Source organism: Gorilla gorilla, chromosome 12 (assembly GCF_029281585.2).
Source record: "Gorilla gorilla gorilla isolate KB3781 chromosome 12, NHGRI_mGorGor1-v2.1_pri, whole genome shotgun sequence".
NCBI lineage: Eukaryota > Metazoa > Chordata > Mammalia > Primates > Hominidae > Gorilla > Gorilla gorilla.
Genome location: NC_073236.2, coordinates 135,729,711 through 135,756,401, shown reverse-complemented (window position 1 = coordinate 135,756,401; position 26,691 = coordinate 135,729,711).

The following is a 26,691-nucleotide window of genomic DNA, read 5'->3' as shown; positions in this document are numbered from 1 at the left end:
CCAAAAAAGAGCCCGCATCACCAAGTCAATCCTAAGCCAAAAGAACAAAGCTGGAGGCGTCACACTACCTGACTTCAAACTATACTACAAGGCTACAGTAATCAAAACAGCATGGTACTGATACCAAAACAGAGATATAGATCAATGGAACGGAACAGAGCCCTCAGAAATAACGCCGCATATCTACAACTATCTGATCTTTGACAAACCTGAGAAAAACAAGCAATGGGGAAAGGATTCCCTATTTAATAAATGGTGATGGGAAAACTGGCTAGCCATATGTAGAAAGCTGAAACTGGATCCCTTCCTCACACCTTATACAAAAATCAATTCAAGATGGATTAAAGACTTAAATGTTAGACCTAAAACTATAAAAGCCCTAGAAGGAAACCTAGGCATTACCATTCAGGACATAGGCATGTGCAAGGACTTCATGTGTAAAACACCAAAAGCAATGGCAACAAAAGCCAAAATTGACAAATGGGATCTAATTAAACTAAAGAGCTTCTGCACAGCAAAAGAAACTACCATCAGAGTGAACAGGCAACCTACAAAATGGGAGAAAATTTTCGCAACCTCCTCATTTGACAGAGGGCTAATATCCAGAATCTACAATGAACTCAAACAAATTTACAAGAAAAAAACAAACAACCCCATCAAAAAGTGGGCGAAGGACATGAACAGACACTTCTCAAAAGAAGATATTTATGCAGCCAAAAAACATGAAAAAATGCTCACCATCACTGGCCATCAGAGAAATGCAAATCAAAACCACAATGAGATACCATCTCACACCAGTTAGAATGGCAATCATTAAAAAGTCAGGAAACAACAGGTGCTGGAGAGGATGTGGAGAAATAGGAACACTTTTACACTGTTGGTGGGACTGTAAACTAGTTCAACCATTGTGGAAGTCAGTGTGGCGATTCCTCAGGGATCTAGAATTAGAAATACCATTTGACCCAGCCATCCCATTACTGGGTATATACCCAAAGGACTATAAATCATGCTGCTATAAAGACACATGCACACGTATGTTTATTGCGGCATTATTCACAATAGCAAAGACTTGGAACCAACCCAAATGTCCAACAATGATAGACTGGATTAAGAAAATGTGGCACATATACACCATGGAATACTATGCAGCCATAAAAAATGATGAGTTCATGTCCTTTGTAGGGACATGGATGAAACTGGAAATCATCATTCTCAGTAAACTTTTGCAAGAACAAAAAACCAAACACCGCATATTCTCACTCATAGATGGGAATTGAACGATGAGAACACGTGGACACAGGAAGGGGAACATCACACTCTGGGGACTGTTGTGGGGTGGGGGGAGGGGGGAGGGATAGCATTGGAAGATATACCTAATGCTAGATGACAAGTTAGTGGGTGCAGCGCACCAGCATGGCACATGTATACATATGTAGCTAACCTGCACATTGTGCACATGTACCCTAAAACTTAAAGTATAATAATAATAAATAAATAAGTAAACAAATAAATAAATAAAAACTTTAATGTTAAAAAAAGAAGTATGAATGCTGTAGGGTCATTTTTCTCATTAATAATTGTCTTTCTTGTCTAATTCCTTAATGCTGCTAGTTTGCGAAGATGTGTAGCACACAAAAGCTATAATAGTGCTAGATACAATAATATAGCAGTTCATAGGATGACAATCATAATAATCCTAGCTGCCAATACTTTTCTGTGGAGTGCTTTATACCTGCAAAATGCTGTCTTTTTCCTCTTCTAAGTCACTTTCTACATATTCTTGATAGAAATGGTTGGTTTTATAATTTTCTTCTACTGGAGAGAAATGAAAGAAACAGAACATTTAAGGAATAGCCCTAGGTCATTGCCTAATATGCCACAGAGTGTGAGAAAAGCACATTTTATCACCGCCACATATTTTTTTCCTAATGAAAAAAGAAAAGACAATGTTCTTGGCATGAAACTTGATATGGAAGACGTGTTCAGTAATTAAATTTTTCCTCCCCATTGGATAGTAGTTTTGATTCATGACTGACATAGATTTTATTCTTGGTGGTTTAATTCTTCATGTTCATATGACAAAAAAACATATCTCACTATATTTACCAATGATGTAGTGTTCTCAGCCCTGGCTGAATATTACAAATACCTGAAGAGTTAAATCTGATCTGTGAAGGGTTATGGGCATTTGTAAGTTTTAAATGCTTTGCAGATAATTCTCCTGAACTGCTAGAGAAGAGAATCCTTGGATCAAAAGAACAATGGAAATGCAATGTTTAAGTAAGTTTCTCTCGCTCAAATATTTTCTAATTAAGAGCATCCATTTAAGTTCTCTGTCAGCAGTTCTAGAATGGTTTGAGATGGTGTATGTGTGTGTCTATGTGTTTGTGTGTCTGTGTGTGTTCCCAAGTAAAGACGGCTTTTCCAAGGGGAAGGCTGTGCTGTTTCCTGTCATGTTTAAGAACTTGGTCTTTATTTGGTGTTTTGGGCTTGCTTCTCCACATCGTGCAGATAAAATACTGCGACCCCCCCAGGCAGTTTCTTCATCTGCTGGATAATTATACCTACCTCTCAAGACTGGACTGAGGGTTAAAAGACATTTGTTATGGGTTGAATTGTGTCCACCCAAGGAGATTGAAGTCCTAACTCCTTGTGCCTCAAAATGTGACCTTATTCAAAAATAGGGTATTTACCGAGGTGACTGAGTTAAAATGTCATCATTAGAGTGGGCCTAATTCAATATGACTGGTGTCCCTATAAAATGGGAAAAACTGGATGCAGAGACAGACATATGAAGGGGAAAGATGATATGAAAATGCATAGAGAAGAGGCATCTACAAGCCAAGAGAGGCCTGAAGCAGATCTTTCCCTCACAGCCCTCAAAATAAACTAACCCTGACGACACCTCAATCATGGACTTCTATCCTCCAGAAATGGGAAAGAATAAATTTCTGTTGTGTATACCACCCAGTCTGTAGTACTTTTTTATGGCAGCCCCAAGAAACTAATACAACATTACAGAGCATAGTTAACACTGTGCCAGCACTGGCATAACCTCAATTTTAAAAAAGCTACAATAAGGAGAAATTCTAAAATACAAAGTATTACCAATGCTAATAAAAATAGAATTAATAGATCATTTTAAAAAGTAATAAATTATAATTTCTATAATATTTTATTAAACACATACATGATAAATTTGTTAAGCATTTTTACTCTATTTTAAGTCATACAGATGATCTCATCAGCCAGTCTCTTGGTGTATAGCCAAAGCTACCTTACTTTAAAGACCCTTTAAAAGAGCAAGCTTAGGTTCACAGCAAAATTGAGGAACACAGTGTTCCTGTGCACCTTCCAGAACATCAGAACATCCCCCTGTTCTGATACATGCCCAGCCTCCCACATTAGCAACATCCCCCACTATGGTGGTTCATTGTTACAGGTTATGCATCTGCTTTGACAACGTCATTATCACTCAAAGTCCATTGTTTACATTAGATTTGTCCTTTGTGTTGTACATTCTATCATATTGGACAAATGTGTCCAATGTGCCTACCATTGTAGTATCACACAGAGAATTTTTACCGCTCTAAAAATCCTCTGTGCTCTGCCTATTCATCGCTCCCTCCTCCACCCCCCAACAGCTACTGATCTTTTTACTGTCTCTATAGCTTTGTCCTTCTAGAGTGTCCCATATTGGAATCATACAGTAGACAGCTTTTTCGGATTGGCTATGTTCACTTATTAATATGCACTTAAGCTTCCTTTATGTTTTCAGTGGCTCCATAGTTCATCTCTGAGTAATTTTCCATTGTTTAGTTGTTTATTTATCTATTCATCTAATGAAGGAAATCTTGATTGCTTTGACAATTATGAATAAAGTTTTGCCAATTGTGAATAAAGTTGCTCTAAACATTTGTAGGCATAGGCAGGTTTTTCTGTGAACATGTTTTTAAACCTCATTTGAGTAAATACCAAGGAATGTGATTGCTGGTTCATATGGTGAGAGTATGTTTAGTGCTGTAAGAACTTGTTTTCCGAAGTGGCTGCCCGATTTTTCATTCCCATTAGCAATGAATGAGAGTTCCTGTTGCTCCACATCGTTATTAGCATGTGATGTTGTCAGTGTTCTGGATGTTGGCCATTCAAGTGGGTGTATAGTGGCATCAGATCATTTGAATCTGCATTTTTCTGATGACATATATTATGAAACATCATTTCATATGCTTATTTGCCATCTGTATAACTTCCTTGGTGAAATGTCTGCTAAGGTCGTTGGCCCATTTTTAATAGGATTGTTTATTTTCTTATTGTTGAGTTCTAAGAATTGTTTGTGTATTTGAATGATAGTCCTTTGTCAGATGTTTTTTGCAAACTTTTTTTTTTCATCCGTTGCTTGTCTTATTATCTTGACATTGTCTTTCCCAGGGCAGAAAATTTTAATTTTAATAAAGTCCAACTTATCAATTTTTTCATGGATCATTCATGAGTGTTATTGATTACTTCCTGTATACCACTTTCCATTCAAGTAACTGCTTTGTATTTTAACTCATTTAATCCTCACACAAAACCTTTGGAGTATATACTTATTACCCTCATTGGGTACATTTGGTGTTCTATCATTGTCAAACCCAACGTCATCTATAATAGATTTTCTTTTTTGTTAACTTCCAGGAATTTTATAGTTTTCATTTTGCGTTTATATCTATAACCAATTTTGAGCTATTTTTTGAAGAGTTTAAGGTATGTTTCTAGATTCATGTTTTTGCATGTGGCTGTTCAGTTGTCTCAGCACCATTTGTTGAAAAGACTATCTTTTCTCCATTGTATTGCCTTTGTTCCTTTGTTAAAGATTAGTCGACTATATTTATGTGGTTCTGTTTCTCAGCTCTGTATTTTGTTCCATTGATCTATTTGTTTATTCTTCAACCAAACCACACTGTCTTGATTACTGTAGCTTTACAGTAAGTCTTAAAGTTGAGTAGTGTCAGTCCTACATCTTTGTTTCTCTCTTTCAATGTGTATTTGCTATTCTGTTTTTTTTTTGTACTCTCCACATAAACTTTAGACTAAGTTTGATAATATCTATAAAATAACTTGCTGGGATTTTTTATTTTGATGACATACAGATTAAGTTGGGAAGAGCTGACATCTTGACAATATTGAGTCTTCCTCTTCGTGAATATGGGATATTGTTCTACTTATTTAGTTCTTCTATTATTTCTTTCATCAGAGTTTTTGGCCACTTTTCTCAAATAGATCTTGTGCATTTTTTTTGCTATATTTATACCTATGTATTTCATTTTGGGGAGTGCTAGTGAAATGGTATTGTGTTTTAATTAATTTGAAATTAAATTAAAACAATCCCTGTTTATTGCTGGTTTATAGGAAAGCTATTGACATTTGTATCTTAACCTTATATCCTGCAATTTTGCTATGATTGTTTATTAGTTTCAGAAATTTTTTCATTGGTTCTTTCAGATTTTCTACATGGATAAATGTGTCATCTGCAATTAAAGAAAACTTTGTTTCTTACTTCCCAGTCAGCATACTTCTATTTCCTTTTATTGCCTTACTGCATTAGCTAGAACTTCTAGTACAATGTTGAAAAGGTGTGGTGAGAGAGAACATCATTGCCTTGTTTCTGATCTTAGTGAAAAATCTTTGAGTTTTTTACTATAAAAGATGATATTAGCTGTAGATGTTTTATAGATATTCTCTATCAAGTCAAGGAAATGGTTCACTATTTTTAATTTACTGAGAGCTTTAATCAAGAATGAGCATGGGATTTTGTAAAATCCTTTGACTGTATCTATTATGTGATTTCTCTATTGATGTGATAAAGTAAATTAATTATTTTTGAATATTGTACTGGCCTTGCATATCTGGGATAAATCCCACTTGGTTGTTGTAATGGTTAATATTGAGTGTCAACTTAATTAAAAGATGCAAAGTATTGTTCCTGGGTGAGTCTGTGAGGGTGTTGCCAAAGTAGATTAATATTTGAGTCAGTGAACTGAGACAGTCAGACCCACCCTCAATCCAGGTGGGCACCATTTAATCAGCTGCCAGCATAGCTAGAATAAAGCAGGCAGAAGAACAGCAAAGGACTTGACTTGCTGAGTCTTCTGGACTTCATTTTTCTCTTGTGCTGGATACTTCCTGCCCTCAATTGTCAGACTCCAAGTTCTTCAGCTTTTGGACTCTTAGACTTACACAAGTGGGTTACCAGTCATTTGCCAGGGTCTACTGGGCCTTCAGCTGCAGAATGAAGACTCCTGGCTTCCCTACTTTTGAGGTTTAGGGACTTGGACTGGCTTCCCTGCTCCTCAGCTTGCAGATGGCCTATTGTGGGACTTCAGCTTGTGGTTGTGTGGATGATGACACTTTCTGGCTACTTCCTGCTGAAAAGGGGTGTTGTGTGGGGAACAGCAGCTAAGGTTCCTCCTGGGGTTGGTCCTCATAAGAAGGCATGTCCATGCGTGGTTCTTTCTGCAGCACCATTTGGAGTTTGATTGCTGTCAACCATTCCGATAGGTTGTAACACTGGTTTGCCTCCATCAGATGTTGCTGAAACATTAATATAGAAGTAACATTCCTTTTAGTATAAGTGGCATTGGATTTGGGTGGCTAGAGTAACTTTAGTGTTAACCTGGGCTAAATCTTTCCTGCAATTATTAATCCCTTCATGACTTCCACAGACCATTTAAGACATGCTTAAACTTTCCGACTTGTCCTAAACATCCTTCTTTTTAAACAATCAACTATTCTTTTTAGAACAAGTGGTTACCATCCTTATAATCCTTTCATGACCTCCATGAACCATCTACAATATGCTTAAACCTTCTGACTTGTCCTAAACGTCCCTCTTTTAAACAACCAACTATTCTCTTTAGGACAAGTATTTACCATAAAAGATACTTTCTTATAAAAAAATCTCTCTCCATTATAACCTTCTTTGCATAGCCAAGGTGTGACATATTACAAAACACAATAAGAAGTTCTAGCAGACTCAATGACAGAAAAACTTTCAGGATTCTTTTTGTTGGTAACTATTATCCCTGCTATAAGGATAATAACTAAGCAAAATACTACAGCAATGGAAAATCTCTGTCCAATATTTCAGTTAGAAGGTACTACCATGTATAGCTCTATTAGAAATAGTAGAGTGAGTATAGCAATTCCTGTGAGGGTGTTATAGTAGGTTATTTCCATCTCAAATTTTATTTATCAAGATATAGAATTTCCCTTTGGAGGTCTGTGAAGTTCCTTGGTTTTATCTTCCCAAACAAAGGAACCTCTGTGTTATGGGCATCCTACTCACTTTCATTACCGGCAGAATTTGCAGGATAATTGTCCAGAGCTAGCATATTGATCCAGATTTTTACATTCCCCATCCCTTTTGGTTTCTTCTCAGCTGCAGGAGGTCATTATTTTATTTAAAGGAATAAGCAGGGTTAGTCTAAAATGTACACAAAAAACTTAAAAAAATCAATGAGACGAAAATATAATGACAAATGTGTGATAATCTTTGGAGCACAATTTCTGTCTCTGGTCCTAATTTTTTTGGTAAAAACAAATTGTGATGGGACTGTGCATGTTGTTCGTAGAATAAACTTTACTCTTATAATTAGCCTGATTATTTACATAAAGTACAGGAAGAATAGTTATTTCTACATAGGGCTTTTGGATTGGCTTTGCTGGAACTCTGTTCCACAAGGAATCTTAGATAAGACCTTTTAAAGCCAAGCTCAGCCATGGGTTTGTATCCTCAAATACCTGTGAGTTGGGTGAGCCTTTTCTCTTAGGGTCCCAAGATAAACTTGGAGCTCCTGTACCTGTTAGAAAGTTACATTCTTTACTGACCACAGGTTAGGAACACTGTACAGGGACTGTGTAGACAAGGTATGAGGCCAGTCTTCCCCGAGGCACTTTTATTGGCTTTGCACATCAAGCTTGATTCCTTAAAGGAAAACATACCTTTCCAGTCAAAGCCTTGGTAGAATAAGCAGTTTTTTTCCAATTGTGTCCTATTGCAAAAAAAAAAAATAGATTCTTATTGCACTGGTACAAACAACTGTATTGCCATAAGTTAAGAATACTCACAGATAGTTTCCAAATTCTGGAGAAACCAGACAGAGAGAAACAAATGTGCTCTAAATTTCATTCACCGGAGTATACCTTACTCAATTATTAAAGGCTGTAAATAGTTCAAAATGAGTTTCCTTGACTCTGAAAAACAAGGATCAGCAATATTCCAAGCAAAAGTCAAAAAGGTTGCTTTAGCTTTCTGAGTGCAGTCCATTTAATTAACTCTTGTTTTGTTTGATATTCATGCATGTTTCAGTTCTTCATGAGTCCTGTATGGTTTTTTATCTCTTATTTCAATGTTACAATCTTCAAAGCTATTAAAAACCCACATTTGAGAACACCTGGTAAAGCTCTATAGCTTGATTATAAAGCATCTTTTGAGAGGAAACAAAGTAAGACAACAATTGTCTGTGAATGACAAAATTTCCAGGGTAGTTAAAAACATGACTGACAAAGAAGTTTAGTTGTCTCAGTGGTTTACAATAACTTTAGTAACTTTTATGATTGATAGCATATACTTAGACATTAAAATTTTAGAAATCCCATACAAGTTTGAGGCTTATAGTAGTATTCATCAAAATATAACTTAAATAAGATTGGACATCATTTTGGCAATCTCATGTGACTAAACATGTCAAATAATCCTGTTTACCTTTTCTCTGAATGTTTCCAGGGCCCTCAGAACCATTCAGAAAGCCAGGCAACAGGAAAGACAATTTTAAATCTTGAAGTTTGATTTTGGGACGCCTGTTAAATGTCAGAGTTTTAAAACACTCGATGTTATGAAATAGAATTCCAGATTGCCATAAATTATTTATTTTGCCAAAAATGATGATGCAAAAGGCAAAAACCTTTCATTAGTTTTTACTATTACATAAAAATCCTGTTCAAAGCCAAATTTTACCCTTGCATATATCTATTAATTTTAACCCCAATTTGTTTAAATGAAACCTTATCGATGATTCCAACTAATCTTAACCAATTTGACCATGAGGTGAAATTTTTACAAACCTTTTATAATCTTTTTTGCTAAAGGGCAGATAATCATCTTACAACAACCTTGCTGTGCTTTTATTTCAATGCTCAATTTATGAAAATACCATGTAATACCCTGTTGAATTTAACTAATGTTTACACATTTTTTGCAAGAATAATTTTTATAATCTTTCTATAACTTTCTTAAAACTTCAGCTTTCTTATCTAATTTAAGACAATTCTTTATGACTAGGCAATATTTACATTTCCATGCCTTCTCATAATCTTTTACTAGAAACACATTTTACTGTTTTTATATGCCTTTCATGTGAAACTGTTTAGTGGTCTCAGATACATGTTGCACTGTTAAGTCTTAGCAACTTTAACTTTTGGTGAAACACCTGATTAGTAAGTGATTTTAATTACGTACCAGATGTGGAGCCTAGGACTCAGACAGAAATGAAGATAAGGTCTGACTCTTTGCAGCATCTAACTGTACGTGTCCCAGGCCTCACCTATTTGTAAAGCATGCAGTGTACTACCTTGGAACATTTAGCAAACCTAGTATCTAAGTTGTATTATTTAGACTACCTATTTGCATTTTGTTGACACTTGCATTTTACCAATAATCGTTAAGACTATTTATATTTATTAATGAATAAAGTCATATGAACTAAAAAATATTTAAGCGCTTATTTTTTAAGCCAATCAGAGCTTTTTTAAAATAGATATTACACACAACACATATATGGTGACACAAACAGATAGAATATTCAGCACTTGTAAAATTTTTCATCTGCTATTTTTTTAATTGGATTACTGGCTTCAGGCTGGAGCCCTCAGAGGAGCAGGGCCAGGATGGCATGCATTTTTAGGGCCTAATAAGCAGGCACAGCTGAAAGCAAAGACATATCCCCAAAATTAAGAGTGCCATTTTAAACTGGATCTTGGATCCCCCAAAAGAGGGAGATACTATGGGAGAAGACGGTACAGTGCTTCTACCATGCATTTTATTGCAAGACAACCCAAAGCCAGTGGGCTTATTTTGTAATCGGCCCATCCCCCATGGGAGTCTCATCTCTCAGTGGGGGCAGCGATGTTTCCATATCTTTCAGGTGACCAAGAGCATGCTTCTCTGATTCAAATGTGCAAATATTTAAGTAACCCTCCATAACTATCATTAGCCATCCCTTAAAGTATATTTCCTACCTAGTTATTACACACCAAATCTCTCTCATAATGTGAAGTAATTTGATAACCCAAAAACTCAAAACTGTCAGATAACAGAATGCAAAACAGAACTGCTCCTTTGATTTTGAGAGGGATCTATCTGCTTTTAATTCCTGGGGTTTCATGAGGAAAACAGGGATTTTTTTTTTTCCCAAAATGGGGTCTGTGGCAACTTCTATGTTTTTCCCAAGGAGTCCCAGGCTACCAGAATTTATCTTAGGGCCTCTCATGTGTGCATTAATAGTGGCAAGACAAATAATAGAGAAAAATAATTCAGTTGATTAAGAATGAAAAAGAGAATCTTTTATTAGAAAAGCAAGATCCAAGAAGATAAAAACATAAAGGCCTTTTAAATATCCATATAACTTGAATATTCACTCTTAATTAAGCTGAGCACTCTTTAAGAAAATCCTTTTAAATCTCTTGTTACTCAACTTTAGCCATGCCAAGCAGTTAAGATTTTCAGCTTTTGAACTTTACAAAAAGTAACCTCACAGGTGAAGCCAACAAGCCATAATGAGGTTTTGACTTAGCCACAAGTGTATAAGGTATTTTTAAAGGGATAGTAAGCAGCTTTTGAAATTGTTGTTACAGAATTGTGACTGAGACAGTGAAAGAGATTCAACCCGACCAACTCCATTTTATTTCCAGCCCCCAAGCTCTCCTTACCCAACCCTGGGCATAGGCCAAACCAACTTTGGGAGGAGCCTGGTTTACAGTTTATAGTACAAAAAAGCTAATAACAGCCTCTTCCTAAGATATACTTCCCTCTTGCCTGGGGACCAGACCAAGAAACCAGCCATATGATTAGAAACCGTGGCTTAGGACTCATGCAGCTGGAGGCTACAAGATTTTGACCTTCCCTTATCTGCTCTCAAGATCAGTGCTTAAGATATGTTTTAAACCCTGCCCTTGATGGATTAGCTGGCCCCACCCAAATTGATAAACTGGCTTACGTGATTTTGTGGCCCTCACCCAGGAACTGACTTAGCACAAGACAGTCACTGTTGTAAAATGGCAGAGACTAAAACAAAGTATTGCCACGTGGTTACTGGTCATGTTTCCAAAGACATGAAACAAGTTGAAGACCCACAGCCAAGTTTGTTACCAGCCATTTTGTTGGGCTGGCTTGAATAGCAGGCTTATGAGGTTCTGCATACTAGCCTAAGGTACCCTTTCTTTTGACAGAACCATACAGAAAGACACACAAAGCACAACAGATTGGCTACAGCCTAAGACCAACCTCACAAGTTCTTTTTCATTAATTGAAAGTTTACAGAGAATATAAAGAGTGATCCTTATTGTTTCTTTCACTGGTTTGCACAGGGAGAAAGACACCAAAAGCCTAATTGGTAAAAAACAACAACAACAGCAAAAAAAAACCTTTTACTCTTTTGCTGGCATGTGAGACTTCTAGGCTCCCTTCCCCCAGCTCAACCCTAAGCTAAGCGTTATAAGGTTTGGTGAAATTAACGTTTCCCATGTTGGAAGAACATTATAAAATTAGATAGGAGCCATTTTAAGCCATAAAAGAAGAAAAAATACCATAGAGAAATTTGGGGGTTCTAACTAGAGTTGTCAAGAGGCACTGATTCCCTTCCTATTGGCAATGGTGTTTCCTCTATTGCTTCACCTTCCCTATTTTCTCTTTTCCCTTTTGGCCTACTATAGGAGACATATTTCTCATCTCTGAAATTCTCAGCTCCCTGCAGAGCTGCCTGTTTTTCAACCACAGTTCGAATTTGGCTTAGAAGCAGCCTAACATCCCTTCATGAGAGGCCAAACACCACAGTTAAAATTTGGAAAACTTCTATATTCCTACCAGGGTCATTAGAAAATTGGCCTGAGTCTCCCTTTATTTGCCTAAGGTCCTGTAATGAGAAGGGAACTTGTGGGGGCCCTGAATAGGGGCATCCTCAGATTGTTCACCTGGAAGTTGCTTCTCTAACTTTGGAGAATCATTCTCTATAGGCCTACCTGACATGACTACTATAAAAGTTGTGTTGATTTTGTAATGCCTGGAAAGGTCTAGTAGGTAGGTCATGCCCTTGTGCAAAAGAAAATGAGCTTCTTTATTCTTTAACGTTTCAGGGTCAAAGGAGTTCTTGTGCTTCACAATGTACTTCAGAGGGGTGCAAGCTGAAGATGATCTCTTACCCATCTAGAAAGGGAAGCAAGAAGCAAGAAAATGGCATCCCTTTATTAGTGTGACCCAGAGTGGAGAGGGAGATAGTGGGGGTGTCCCTGCTGCTGTTTTTCCTCCATGGTTCCTGGGTACTAGCACCTTATTGAACATGCTGCCCATGGTTTCATGTGTGACCTTCAGCCAGGGGACTAGAGGAACTAAGTGGGATTAGTCACGCTCACCCATGCAGCTCTAGTCCTCTGCCTGTGATTTCCCTTGACTTCCTAGACTTGTGAGACCTGCCTGGCTCCCTGAGAAATGGATCTCGAGAGAGGCTCTGCAACAGTTGCATTTTCCTCCTTAATGGAGGAAGTTTGCTGGTTTGAGCACTATATCCTGCTATTATGGCTTGTACTAAAGTGTTTACCCTTAGAGAATGGTTCTAGTTAACTGCCGAACTTAAAATCCCCTTACGAATTAAGTATCATTTTAATTGGAGCCAGAATAAGTGCCTTAAAAAATGTAGGGACTGAATGGTCATTTTGCTGCTGATGGGACAGTACTGACACTAAAATTTGGTTCCAGAGGACATTTTACTCCTAATTGTTGAGGGCCGAGTTCTCCTGTTCACAGAAGCAGCATAAACACTGGTTTCAAGTAGAGAGGAACTAAAAGGGAGGAGAATTGGGATGCTAGGGTGTTTCGGTAAAGATCCAACAATGTGCCTAATGGAGAGAATTCCTACACCACTAGGTGACACTATTTACCTAGAAATGCCGTGGATTTCTAGGTCAAGGGTAGAGTGACCTTGAGTGCTCTCCAGACCAAAGGCAGAGAGAGAGCTGGAAATGTCACGCGCTTGCTAGACCAAGGGCAAAGAGTGATCTGGAAATGCCATGTGCTCTCCAGATTAAGGGCAGAGGGGGGTAGGGAATCACAAAGACAGCATTCCCTTAAGCTATATCCCTGGTTACTATGGCATTCCCTGACCTTGCCTAACAAGATAACTTCCCTGAACTGTAAAACTTCCCACACATTGCATACACAGAGAGGACAGGGGATATGGCAATCGTGGACAGGAAAGGAGGAAATTATGATACAAACATTGGAGATCCTGTTGCCAACACCCCATTGGGCAGCTGGAGGCTGGAGTCAGTCTAGAAGCTTTTGGATAACACCAGCAGGTAGCCCCAGCCAGAAATCCTCAGTTGCTCAAGGACCTCTTTCAGCCCCATGCAACGGTTAAGTCCTCCATGAAAAGAAACTGGTTCAAACATGGCCAGTATGCCCAGCAACTTGTGGATGCTGGGGGATTCTCTACATTCTCCCCGGTAAGCCTCACATCCAAGTCTTTAAGAATGGCAGCCACAGTAATCATGTTTTTAACTGACTGATGGATGCCTGTTATTGATTTGATTTGATTCTAAAATGGAGTCCGAGAGCCCCAAAATGAAAGGACAAAGTTGGAGTCCACTCCTCTACTCACCGTTTTGATGAATGTTGTACCTTGGTGTCCTGGATGAGCCCCCAGTATGAAGCAGCTACATTATCTGGGGTATATACCTGGGGTTCTTCATCTTGCACCAGAAATTTAGGAAATGGACACACATGAGGAGTTTAGGAGCAGAGGTTTAATAGGCAGATGAAAGAGAAAGTAAAACTGCGCTCTCTCTCCATTGAGAGAGAGGTGACTTCCAACAGAAAAGATCAGCTGGTGGTGGATGTGCCAGATTTTATAGTCTGGCTTGAGGAGGTGGTGTCTGATTCACATAGTGCTCACAGATTAGTTTGATCAAGTGTGACGTTTACATAGCATGTGGGGAAGACTGGCTGCCCCCCCCCCATAATCTTATCAAGCAAAAGAACTTTCCTCTTAGCCAGTGCCATCTGGTCTGCTCCTTATTGTACATGTGGCTGACAAAGAGAAGGGAAGATGGAGTTGTCATCTTGAACATGATTGGCACAGCTGCCAGCATCTATGTCTGCAGTTTGACTTTACATGCTGCTGTTTCTTAGAAAGGAAAATAATTTGGAGCTGCTTTTCACTAAAAGGAAAACCTTGCTGAGGACTTCAGTACCCTCACTATCTGCCTAAGTAATTTCTTCTTAACTCCTGTATCAAAAATATCTTCATTTTATTTCCTTTCTTTCCTTTCTTTTTATCATGTGACATAAGATTTATTAACTTCATACCAGCACTTAAGTGTTGCTAACTTTATGTAATAGTATTTAGGTTAAGGATTAGTGTGCTTCTGATTGTGCACAGGATAGCTGTATTATGTTAGGCATAATTATGACCTTATTAATGTCTTTATTTAAAGATTATGTATGATCTCAGGAGATGTATATAGGTTCAACTTGACAAGGGGTGAACTTGTGATGGTTAATATTGAGTGTCAACTTGATTGGATTAAATGATGCAAATATTGTTCCTGGTTGTATCTGTGAGTGTGTTGCCAAAGGAGATTAACATTTGAATCCGTGGATTAGGAGACACAGACCTACCCTCAATCTGGGTGTGCATCACCTAATCAGCTGCTAGCGTGGCTAGAATAAATCAGGCAGAGCAATGTGGAAGAGCTTGAATTGCTGAGTCTTCCAGCCTTCATCTTTCTCCCATTCTGGATGCTTCCTGCCCTCAAACATTAGACTCCAAGTTCTTCAGCTTTTGGACTCTTGGACTTACAGCAGTAACATTTGCTAGGGGCTCTTTGGCCTTCATCCACAGACTGAACAGCTTCCATACATTTGAGGTTTTGGCTTCCTTGCTTCTCAGCTTTCAGACAGCCTATTGTGTGACTTCACCTTATGACTGTTTGAGTCAATACTCCTTAGTAAACTCTCCTTCATACATACATCTATCCCTTTAGTTCTGTCCCTTTAGAGAACCCTGACTAATACAATTGTGGTAGATAATTCTTTTATACATTGGTAGATTTGATTTTCTAATATGTTGTTGAGGATTTTTGCATCCATGCTCATCAGTGATATTGGTCTATAATTTTCTTGTAGTGTCTTTGGTTGTAATATTAGTGTAATGCTGGCTTCATAGAATGAGTTAGGAAATACTCCTTCTATTCCTATCTTATGAGAGTTTATTTAAAAATTGATATAATTTTCTCTTTAAATGTTTGATCAAATTCACCAGTGAGCCAGCCAGGCTGTGTGCTTTCTCTTTTGGAAGGTAATTATTGATTCAGTTTATTTAATATACATCTGTCTATTCAGATTATGTATTTCTTCTTGTGGGAGTTTTGAAAAATTCTCTCTTTTAATAAATTTGTCCATTTCATTTAGGTTAACAAATTTGAGCACATAGACTTATTTATCAAAGCCAACTTTCCTGAGTATAGATTTGATAATTGATCATTTCAGCTTTGTTTAGAAAACACAAACACACACACACACAAATGCACACACACAGACACACACCCCATATGAGTTATTTGCAATTTTCTATGACATTTCCTTTAAAGTGGAATGAGACATAAGACATTACAGAGTTTGGAAAGAAATCTGATTTCAGAACCTTTCTGAATAACACTTATTTCCTTTGGAACTTCCAATGTACAGTGATTTATTTTTTCACCTGCTTTTTCAAATTAAGACTTTACAAAACATTTACTTATATCTCATATAAAAATCTTTTATTGTGATTCTAATTCTTTGGTTTGCATACTATTTTTTATCAATTATTTAATTATAATAAGATATAAAGGCGATACAAACAGTTGAGAAAAAAACAACTGACTTTTCTAAGAATAAAACTAACTTGGTGGGAGCTGATGGAAGGAAACATAGGATACAGGGTGAAAGGCAGAGCAAGCCACGTGTCAGGAGCATAGATCTGAAGCAGTGCAAGAAATGATTCCATATTTCCACATTTTAAAAAGAGGATAATATTTATTTTGAAAGAAATTCAAATATACATATTTACATATACGTATATACATATATACACAAATATATACATTTTTTCTTAAGCTGTACTATTCAAGAAATATAGTTATTAATTCAAGTAATGTGTGAATAATATTAAAATATTTGTTTTGACTAATTAGATACAAAATATTTTTATAGCATCTCAAATTTGAGAACTTTATTTTTGTTTATGGCTCAGAATATAGTCCTACTTAGTAAACATACCATATTTACTACAAGAATGGATAATTCCTGGTTAGTTGTAATGTTCTATAAATATCAATTAGGTCAATATGGTTAACAGTTTTGTTCATGGTTTCTATTCTTTTGATCATTTTTGTCTAGTTCTATCAGTTACTGCGAGATGGTACGAAAATACTGTGGTTGTAGAATTGTTTAATGTTGTTGATTTTTGCCACATATTTATTTTTGAAAACCAGTTATTAGTTGCATACACAATCATGATTTTTTTTCTCTTTCTGGTGATTTTATTCTCTTATAATTAAAAATGTCCCTTGTTATCTTTGGTAATATTTATTGTCTTAAAATCTACAAATTTAACCACTCTTGCTTTCTTGTACTCACTGTTTTCAAGATTTTTTCCTCCATCCCTTTACTTTCAATGTACCTGTACATTTATACATAGAAAGTGTGTTTCTTATAAACAATGTAGAGTTGGATCTTGCTTTTTTTACCATTCTGAAAATTTTAGTCTTTTATGTTAGGCCTTTCAAAATTGTCTTATAGGTCCCTGAGGTTTTACTCATTTTGAAAAAAAAATTATGTCTTGCTCTTCCTCAGATTGACTAATTTTGGTTGATTCATCTTTAGGTATACTGACTTCTCTCTATATCATCTTTATTCTGCTATTAAGTCCATCCAGTGAATTTTTTAAAATTTTAGGTGTATTTTTCATGTGAAAATTTCCAATTGGTTATTTTATATGTTTTCCTTTTTGCTGGGATTTATCTTTTTATCTATTACAAATTTACAAATTTATTTTCCTTTATTTGATTGAGCATCATTATAATGGTTGCTTTAAAGTCCCTGTCATTGTGAAATAGGAGCTCACATGCACTTCTCATTAAGGTTAAACCTATATGTGTATGTGTGTGTGTGTGTCTGTGTAGATGTATATTCCTTTATAAGTGTATATATGTCAGTATATAATTTTATTCCTATATAAATGTATATATCTTGCTTCTAGAAATGTATTCTTATACATTCTTATAAATAAAAATACATTTCTATAAAGTAAGATATATACATATATAAGAATGAATAAAATATATGTATACAATATATTGTATATTCTTATTTACATACAATATATGCACATACATAGATGTGTATATATACATATATCATATGCACATGTAATTATACAAATATAAATATGTATATACATATATATTAATGAATAGCATAAATAGGGTCCATTTTATGAGTCATTCCAGGGTTGGAATGTATTGATTATTTTTCCAGATTCAAATAATTCCAATTTCTGGGTTTTCTTAATGTTGTCATACATTGATAATATTTTCTCTTGAGATAAGTACATTTTCCTGTCTGTTCATATGTCAAATAATTTTGAAATTTTTCATGAACATTTTGAATGTTATGTAGTAGGAATTCCAAATTTTGTTATGTTACTCCAGTTTTGGTAGTTTTGCTTTAGGATGCAATTAGCTTGATTAGAGTCAAACTGGAAATTGCTGGGTCCACAGTGAATGGTGACACAGGTCTCTGTTCAGTACTTGAAGCCTGATCTGCAGCTTTCAGTTTGCTATGTCTGCATGGTTCAGCATCAGCCAGAGACTTAGGCTTAGTTTAAACACATAATTTGGGGCTCTACTTCCTTCTTTCTAAGTTTCCCTTTATTTTTTGGTTGTCCAGCTCTCCTTGACCTGGTTCTTACCGAGAGAAAGACAGTGGACATTTTATTAGCGCTCTAGCTCCTCCTACCCAGCCACCTGCCAAGAAAGTACCTGCCCACAGGACAACCACAACAAACAGGGAACTCACTCCCTGCTAATTACTTGCTCCAACTTTTGACTATCTCCAAAATCTGGCTGCTTTTGTTCAGTCTTGAGGGCATTTGGGAAATTCTTTGCTTTGTGCAGGATTTATAGCTGCAGTTTGTGGGAGGGCAGTGTTGTTTGGCACTCACCGTCACATTTCAAACTACTAACAAGGTTTGATTACATCTTTGATGTAAGCTAATATTTGGATTTATGTTAACATTATAAGATGACAAACTCTGTTTTAATCATCATCTAAATTCTCAGTATATACATTCCAAAAATGCAATATTTATTATTATTATGAATATTTTTACCCTTTTACATTTTACTCCCATTTTTTGCTTATAGTGATATTTTATAGTATTATCTTGCACATTTTAAATGGCATACTATAAGCTCTAATTTCACATAATTAGTGTTTTCTATTAAGCAAACTAAGCGATCTATAAATTTGATATGACTGTCCCTATAAAATAATTTTTCTATTGTATTTAGTTCTCTTTAAAGTGCTCAATATATTTTGGCACATTATATGAAAAGTGTCTTTTATAATCCTGGAATGTAAGTTTACCCTTAAAAAATTGATTTCTTTACTTTTTACAGTTTTACATTGCAAATTAAGTTAATCCTCAGTGGCACTTGATTTCAAAATCTAATTAAATAATTAAACATCTATGTTACGAAGTGATTCCGAATGACACAGGAAGTGCATCTTTTGAATGTAATTATTCTATACAAAGTTTTGGACAATGGCATAAATAAGGGAGGATATTCTTGACTTTTACTCTCTTAATGTTGACTGGATTGCTAGCCAGTAAAGAGGATATTGCAGAAAGTTCTTAACTTACTTTTCTGTCATATTCTTATAAATTCTAACTACAATAAAATTTATTTCTTATTTCCTCAGTGAAATCCTAAAGAGGCAAAATCTCATATATTTCTGGGGATAACATCATAGTATTAGAATAAGTTTTAACTTGAGAGAAAAAATACTTATATACTGAAACCACACATACATACACATGCACACACACATACACACGCACACACACATACACACATTGATTCTTTCCTTACACACTAAGCATTGCCCCAGAGAGTCAGTGACCTACAGAACTGTTGAAGTTTTAGTGAAGAAAGCATTTATGCATCCACAGCTTAAGCAGGGGAGATGGCAAAGCTGAGAATGGCATGATATAAGGAGTACTGGTAGCCAGGAAATGTTTATAGTTGGAGGGTCCCAGAGTTCAGTCAAAAGTTACCTGAAAGCCATCTGCAGAGGCACAGGGAAGAGATAAATCATTCCCTGGGGAACAGAATGACAGGGCCAAATATTGAAGAGCAGAATAATTTTATATACTTTTAAAATTGAACTTAAAAACTGCATTTTATAAATAACTTTATATATCAATAATTTATCTCTAACACCATTATGAGGTACAATGTTTTGATTTTTAATTCATCATCTACTATTGGATGTTCAGAAAATTTACCATTTTTTTTTTTAGCTCAGAGAGGTCATAGAGATTATCCATGGCTGCACACTGTCACTGAAATTAGTCTTTTGTGATCTGATACCATAATTTATTCTTTACATCTTGCAGGAAATGAATTAAACCAATGGACATATATTGATTTAGTCACTATGTTTGCTTTAGCTCTGTTATATGGTTTTATGTTTAACATATACTACATATATTTTTATTTATATAATTGGTCACTGATCTAGTGGCTTTTTTTCTCTCATTTTGTATGCATTTATTATCTAGCAAGGCTTGTGTTTTTGTTTACATGTTTATCTTTACAATAACATATTTATGTAATACTCTAAGTCCCTTCTTATTTATCTGTTTTCAATTGGTTTCCTATTTTGAACAATAATAAAATTGTTCACATACCTCTTTCCCTCTCTCCTCTCCTTCCTGACATGGCACCCCCTAACATCTCCTCTCTCTCTTAATTAATTGATTATTAATTATATATTTATAAAATTACTTATTATTAATAATTTAATATTATTTTCTGCCACTTTCCATAACACTCTTCATGAGCTAAATTAATTTTTATATGTTGCCATTCCCCTCCAATTTTGATAATCACACTGCATCTATCTTGTCAGAGAATAGAGCCCTTACATACTGTATCACATAATGTTGTATTACAATAATTGCAAGTTTACCACTGGCTTACAGCCCTTACGCTTTCACCTGCCCTTTCCTTTATTGCTTAATGCTCCTTGTCTCTCAGCTTACATCACAGAGGCTCAGGGAAGCAACATTTTCTGAGTTGACGTATCCTTACAGTAGTTTGTCTACATCCATAAAGTCCATTTGGCTGGGTATAAAATTTTTAGCTCATTTTTTTTCTTTTGGGATATTTGAAACAACTTACAACATTGTCTTCTGCCACTACAAGTTTATGTTGAACATTCTGATTACAATTTTATTTTTCTCCCTTATGAATTAATTGGCTGTGTGTTTTGATTTATTGAGGATTTCTTTTTGATTAATTAAAGTTCAGTAGTTTTAGGTGAATATCTCTTAGTGATATCTCTTATGGTTAGGTTTCCCAATGAATATGGAATCCCTTTTAATATGGAATTATGTCTTTAAAATAAAACCTTTAGAAACACTTTATTGTATCCCTTTTTCTTGGATTTGGTTTCTTTCTTCATTTACTTTTTCTACAAGTATAAATTACCCTCTTTGCTTGTCTTCTATAGCGACTTTCTTTCAACTTTAAAAATATTTTAAATTTATTTAGAATATGTTTTTTCTCCTATCTCTAAATTTTAATATGTATCAATTGTGTTTATTGACCCTTGCATCACTACTATTTTACCCATCATTTCTGACAAAATATATCCCTTTATTTTAAATTATTTCCTTAGTGTGTCTCTCTTTCTTCTCAAATCTGTTTGTGCAATCATATCATTTTTGAGTTTTTCTAAATAATCTTATGTCATTTTTATAGCTTCTGGTTTTCAATTTTTCTTTTAATTTATTTAGGAATATTATACTTTTCATCTGTTTTGTGGGCATGTCTTTATAGTGTGTTTTCATGGTAGGGATTTTATTTTCTATGTTTCAATTTTCATATAGTTGTTGTTTAAAATGATTTTTTCTTTTTCTTTTTTTTTGATACAGGACAAGCATCCCAGAGGTACCTAGTCTAGCTTCACATGTGGGAGCTCCCTCTCCTTTTGTTTTTATGCTGTGATAAAAAACATGGTGGCCACTTGGGTTTCTTCTACCTTTTGGCTGTTTTGAATATTGCTGCTGTGAACATTTGTGTGCAAATATCTCTTCAAGACTGCTTTTCATTCCTTTGTGTATATATGCAGAGGTAGAATTGCTGAATCTTTTGGTACACATGAATAGATAAACACAATGTGTGGTATATATGTATATATACAATGGAATATTATTTATTCTTTACAAGGAAGGACATTCTGACACATGCTACAATATAGATGAATCTTGAAGACATTATGGTAAGTAAAAAAGCCGACATAAAAGGACAAATACTGTATGATTCCACTCTTATGTGATACTTGAATCAAATTCATAAGGATAGAAAATAGAATGGTGGTTGCTGGACGCTGAAGAAAGCAGGGAATGAGGAGTTACTGTTTAATGGGTAAGGAGTTTCAGTTTTGTAAGAGAAAAAATTCTGTGAATAGATGATGGTGATGGTGGTACAACAGTGTAAATGCACTTAATGCCACTGAACTGCACACTTAAGGTGGTAAACTTTAGTTGTGCATATTTTACAACTTAAAAAATAAATTTAAAAATATTGTGGTGATATGGTTTGGCTGTGTCCCCATCTAAATCTCATTTTGTAACTCCCATAATTCCCACGTGTTGTGGGAGGGACCTGGTGGGAGATAATTGAATCATAGAGGTGGGTCTTTCCTGTGCTGTTCTTGTGATAGTGATGAGTCTCACAAGAGCTGATGGTTTTAATGAGGGTTTCCAGCCGGGCGCAGTGGCTCATGCCTGTAATCCCAGCACTTTGGGAGGCCAAGGCAGGCTGATCACGAGGGCAGGAGATCGAGATCACAGTGAAACCCCATTTCTACTAAAGATACAAAAAATTAGCCAGGTGCGGTGGTGGGTGCCTGTAGTCCCAGCTACTCAGGAGGCTGAGGCAGGAGAATGGCGTGAACCCGGGAGGCAGAGCTTGCAGTGAGCCGAGATCGTGCCACTGCACTCCAGCCTGAGCCGCAGAGCGAGACTCCGTCTCAAAAAAAAAAAAAAAAGAGGGTTTCCCTGCACAAGCTCTCTTCTCTGCCACCATGTGAGATGTGCCTTTCACCTTCCACCATGACTGTGAGGCCTCCCCAGCCATGTGGAACTGTAAGTCCTATAAACCTTTTTCTTTTGTAAATTGCCCAGTCTCGGATATGTCTTTAATAGCAGCATGAAAATGGATGAATACAGATGGCATCCATTCTGAGATCCACCTCTGCTGTTCCAAATGCCTTTTATCTTCACTATTCTTTGTATGCATTGCCTTTGTCCTGCTCGGTTTGGATTCCACTCCCAACAGTTTCTCCACAAAGTGAGATTTCTCCCATGAATTGGAGTCTCACAGCCCACTCTGGGTTTCTCCTGCAGCTCTCAGCATGGACTGCGGAGTTTACCTGTGTGTCTGACAGCAGCTTAGGCTGGTGTGAATCTATTTCCTTCCTCTGCTTTCTACTGCATGGTTTCTGACCACATAGGTTGTTAAATTATAGAGATTGGCCTCATCTGCTCCTATTTGTAGTTCATATGGATGCCTTGTCCCCTCATTTTATTGTAGATGTTGCCTGTTGGTTTTGGGTTTTACCATCCTGGTATTTGCCTCCTTTTATGTATTGATTTGGGAAGATTCATAACTATGCCCCCACAAACATTTTCCTAAGTAAGCTTTTCATTTTTGTCATTCTTTTTCTCTGATTTCTGTTTTTGTCATCTTTCTTTTTCTTCTATCCTATTTATCAGTTTAAAAAACAGCACTAAAATCAGAAAAACAAATCTTAACATAATGAATTGATAAAACAAGGATTTTTTTTTGAAAGCTCTTCTTACAGCATCTTCCCTAGACTTGCAAAATCTCTATACCTCCTGTCTTCTAGAATAAAAACATTTGGTGTTTAGGACAATGATCTTCATTTATTAGATATGTGAGGTTTTTATTAGATTTGGTCAGGAAAGTTGACGTATTTACACCTGTCCTTCATTAGCACGAATTAAAACAATACTTTAAGATCCATTTTTATTTAACTAAAAAGTATTCCTTAAGCATCCTGATCAAGATTGCTTGTGTATTTGGTGGTAGTAAGTGACTATCCTATACAGCTCACCTGTGACTAAATTTAAGCTTCATTTTTCTATTTCTTCCAGTTCTTCCTTCTTCACTGGATGCCCTCAGTCCCTGCCCTTGTTCCCTGCATTCCCCAGCTCCTCCCAACCCCGCCATATGCTGTGTGGCCTGGAACACTGATTTGCTCACAGTGGGTGCCCCATGCGTTTTATTAGGAACAGAAATCACTTTGTCTTTTCCAGTGCTGCTTTAAATAAATGGATGAAGACACTGGGCTGCTAAAATGTCAGTTCTCTTAAAGAATAAATTCTAAAGATGAAAACCATAATTTAACAATTATGGGAGGTTTTTGTCTTTTCATTGTTTCTAGCTGGTTCAACTTTGTTCACTGTGAAATTATCGTGTAAATTAAAATGTCTGTTTCTCTTTGTTTTAGCTGAGTTAATGCTATTCAAAATTGTCTTGCAGATATTTAGAAATAGTAGCACTTTTGCACATCATTTGTGGAAGCATTTAATGCAAGCTAATCTAGCTATTATCATCTGGAGCTGCAGGCTGTAGATTGTGGTGGATCTTTTTTAAAGGACTGGCAAATCTCTCTTATTAATGTAGAGGGACTTACAGTAAAGTGAGGCATTAAGATTCATGGGATTCCTGCCCCACTTTTGCTGAACCTGCTCAGCATACAATCCATAAATTAAATTATTTGAACACATGCGAAAGAGCAAGCTTCAGGAACAAAAAGGACAGCAAAATGATGGTGTTAGCCTAATTGCTGCACAGTGCAGACACAGCTCAGAGTTACTGTAAAGATAGTCAAGAGCCTTTAGAAGGACCTTGAGAAGAATACTCTCACTTTCCACTTTCTCTCCTCTCAAACTCTCTTCTCTCTCATACACACACACACACACCACAAACACCCACTTTGCTGATGCATTTTAAAACACCAAACTATAGTTTGCAGTGTGTTTTGTTCTAAAAGCAGCTGACTTTTGGAGAGAAATTATGGAAAAGAAAAGGTATTCATAGTGTAAAAGTTAACTAGACAAATCTTAGGACACCAAATATTGCCTGTTTCTCTTGGACACATTTGTCTGTATCTTCAAGGCAAAAAGCCACACAAACAAGTTCCATCATTTTTCTACCAAAACATCAGCACTGAATTATCCTGATTCCAGTCTTCAGAGTGAGGTCGCCCTTGTCAAACTGCAATAATTTCTTTTCATTTTTCCTACTCTGTTTTTCACACCAGGATGTATACCCTAAACTCAGGAGCAACTCACGTTGGTGCTAGATGCATGAATGTGCTTGTTTATAGACCTGTAATGAATGTCATAGTGACTCTTTAGAGTTCTCGCTCATCTGCTAATGCAGTTCAGGAAATCCATGGAAAATTTTTTCTGTACCCATTTTCCTACGCAAATAAATGTGTTATATATATACATTTTTAGAGTGTATTTCTAGGTGTAGACCCTTTTTTTAAAAATCTAGGAAATGGGCCGGGCACAATGGCTCACGTCTGTAATCCCAGCACTTTGGGAGGCCAAGGCAGGTGAATCACCTGAGGTCAAGAGTTCAAGACCAGCCTGGCCAACATGGTGAAACCCCATCTCTACTAAAAATACAAAAAAAAAAAAAAAAAAAAAATTAGCTGGGTGTGGTGGCAGTTGCCTGTAATCTCAGCTACTGGGAAGGCTGAGGCAGGAGAATCGCTTGAACCCGGGAGGCAGAGATTGCAGTAAGCCGAGATCATGCCATTGCACTCCAGCCTGGGTGACAAGAGCAAGACTCCATCTCAAAAAATAAAAAATAAAAAAATAAAAATAAAAATAAATTCTAGGAAATACCTGCTACTGGTCACCAATAGTTTCCTTGATCTTTAAAGCAGTGATGAGGAAGTGGGGCCCCAGCACCCTTATATCCACACTTGTACCTAGTCTTGCAAACCCTGGGCTCCAGAAGAAAGGAAAAAGTGTCCTATGGTTTATCACTATTATTAGCATGTGGAAAAAGCCAGTGGTAACAGAAGGAGTTGATAGTCAAAATCATGGCTCCTGGAAGCTTTCCAAAGTGGCCAGGCTTCCCAGTATTGTTCATTTTTTTTTTGGGGGGGGGGCCTTATATTAGCCTAAAAAGGATACAAGGAAATCCTGTGAATACAGATTTATCTGTCGTTTGTTTCCCAAATACAGGAGACATTAAGACCGACTCATACAGGTGAGTGGCTGCTAAAAAAATGCCAGGACCATTGAGGAAAGGAAGCATCACACAACTGCACTTTAGATGCTCGGCCGTTCTGCTTGCCTTTCTGAGATGGAGTTCCCACCTGTAGACTTGGGTCCCTGTGGTGTGTTGTGGCAGGGAGCCCCCGTGAGGATCCCAGGGATCGGTATGGGCAGTAGACGTCATCTGCACAGGAGCACAGGCTTTTTCCTCCGCTTTCTACCTTCTTGAAATATAGGTCGTGTTGTCATTTAAAAAATACAAAACCATGTAAGATTATTACTGGATTCTTAACAACTGTCATCATCTGTTTCTCAATCAATAGTTGCTAAAACGGTAGGTATTATTTTGTGGAGCTTTTGACTTTTTTAATGCCTTAAAGGTTCCCTCATGGTCAGGAAAGTCTGAAAATTTGAGTTTAGAATGTGGAGCCTTGAGAAGGTGCAGGGGGCCTCCTGCCTCCTATGTGTGCCCTGGGATTCCCCTTGGACTCAGATTGGTTGTTGTCGCCAGGCTGCAAGGAGGAAGGAGGAGGAGGGTCCTGCAGGGTCTCTGAGGTGAACCAGCAGTTTTGCACCCAGCTATGATTTGTTTTGTCTGGTTAGCAAAAGAGCTCAAGGGTATACTTTCTAGCCATGTGCTCTTGATTGGTGAGCTTGAAATTTTTTATGGCAGGAACAAGTTAATGAGCTAAGGCATTTGGAGGTTTGCATAAACCCCTTTTCTTGCCTTTAAGAAATGAAAATGTCTTTTTACTCCAAGCTGAAATTGGCAAATATTAAGACATCA